The sequence below is a fragment of the Dama dama genome, chromosome 11 (assembly GCF_033118175.1).
Source record: "Dama dama isolate Ldn47 chromosome 11, ASM3311817v1, whole genome shotgun sequence".
Classification (NCBI taxonomy): domain Eukaryota; kingdom Metazoa; phylum Chordata; class Mammalia; order Artiodactyla; family Cervidae; genus Dama; species Dama dama.
In genome coordinates, this window is record NC_083691.1 from 47,872,230 (window position 1) to 47,874,311 (window position 2,082).

At 40.7% G+C, this 2,082-nt stretch overlaps 1 pseudogene; it reads right to left on the reverse strand.

Annotated features, from left to right (window-relative positions):
* Positions 1–606: 606 nt before the first annotated feature.
* Positions 607–1,327, reverse strand: LOC133065520 (ribonuclease H2 subunit B-like; annotated as a pseudogene).
* Between the last annotated feature and the right edge of the window lie 755 nt (positions 1,328–2,082).

The window sequence follows — 2,082 nt, forward strand, 5'->3', positions numbered from 1 at the left end:
GCTGTTCTCCTCTCTGAATTTTATAGCTGCAAATCTTCAGTTGATGCTTTTAATGCCCTGTTGAGTTGATTTTTACCTTTTTTTTTTTTTTTTTTGGTCACATCAGTTTATTGAGGAATTTGTGATGCTAAAGGTTAATTCTACTCACTTGATTATTTTTCATGATGTCAAATAAAACTCCAAAGGCTGTAAGCCATGATTTTTCACAATTACTTTCCCATATTTTGTTCAGGAAACACAAAATTCAAATCGAAAGAAATGTTCCAGTGAATCTGAAAATTGCTCTCATCCTACTTTTTTTCAAAAGGTGGTAATTAAGGCTTCGGAAGTACAGTGGCAAGGAGGAAGGATGAAACTGGGACATGAAGAAGACAGATATTTTTGCTCAATTTCACTTTCAAAAGTGCAAATCTTTCCAATTTTTTTAACATGTTTTTCACTAAAAAAGGAATCAATACTTTTCATTCCACTCTTGTCAACTTTAGCCAAAGCCTTCTGAGCTGTGGTCATTTTACTATTTTTCTATGCAGTCTTGAAATCTTTAGAATTAAACTTAGTGTAATCTTCTTTTGCTTCTACAGTCTTATCTGATAACTTTGCTTTCTTCTATGGAGGATTTGGCACTGAAGCTGGAGGTTTTGGAAGCTTTAAATATTTAGATAAGTCATCATTTAATTGTTTAGGGATGTATTGGATATCAGACCATGGGCATAATGGACATAATACTCGTCCTTGTCACTGGAAACCTGGCCACCAGAGAAAAACGCAATAGACTACCCGGGCACTGACATTTACCTTATTGGTTTTTAATGCTACCATGGTCTCAATAACTTTTTTTTTTTTTTTTTTTCCCTAGCCATTTTAATGTCTTCTCTTTGCTGTACTTGTAGTATTTCTTCTTGTCTATTTCTTTCTCCTCTGTCACGTGTCTAAGTAACTTCTCAAGTTCAGGAAATTTCAGCAATAAGGTGCAATCCGGGAACATGTCATCCATCACAACTTGATCCAGGGGCTGAAACTTCCCCTCTTTATTGGCCATTATAAGGTAGTGGAGAAGTAGAAACAGAGGGTCCATGGGTGTGGCAAAGTGAAGAAGACCTCCGGCTCGAACTGATTCATTTATAAACCAATATTTTTTTTTTCCTTGAAAATTTTTATTTCAAACATCTGCGGTAGACACATATTCAACAAGTAAATGGCTCCTTCCCCTGAAGGTGGGTTAGCCAGTTTTACAGACACAAGCCCATCTTTCATCTAAGTATTCTGGGAGCAGGAACACGTGCTGCCCGGCGCGAGCCCCGTCCCCGCCGTCCGCGCCGCCCGCCATGCCGCTCGCCTGTCGCTCGGCGGCGGGCCTCAGCCCTCGGAGCGCGGGCTCGGCGAGAGGCGGTTGGCCAATGGCGGCGGAAGGGTCGCTTCCGGGAAGCGCGGCGCGCGGCGCTGCCAGCAGCCGGGCCTGCCAGGCGAATGTCGTTTCGTTTCTGGAGTCCGCCAGCCGCCCGGCTTTCAGTGTTTAAATTGAGTGCCAGGCCCAAGCCGTCGGCCCACTCGATTTTTTACTTTTTTGAATGATGTAATAAAAAGATACAGTTTTATTCTTTGTGTAGGTATTCAATTTTCCCAACACTTTATTGAACAGACTTCTTTCCCCATTGTATATTTCTGGCATCCTTGGTAAGGATCGCTTGGCTGTACCGACAACCACTGGGTTGCAGTGGTTCAACTTACAATTCTTCAACTTAACAATGAAGGGAAAGGAATATACATTCAGTAGAAAATGTACTTTGAATTTTGATTTTTGCCAAGGGTAGAGATATTTGGTACAGTGGCAGCAAGCCACAGCAACTAGGGAGCTAAGCCGCTGCAAGGGGAAATGACCAAAACACTTACAACTGTTCTGTACCCATATGATCATTGTTTGTCACTATCAGTAGAGTTTTAATGAATTATTTACATGACATTAGATACTTTATTATAAAATAATCTTTGTGTTAGATGACTTTGCCAAACTGTAAGTATTCTGAGCATGTTTAGGTAAGCTAAGTTATACTGATCCTGATTGGTAGGTTAGCTGCATTAATT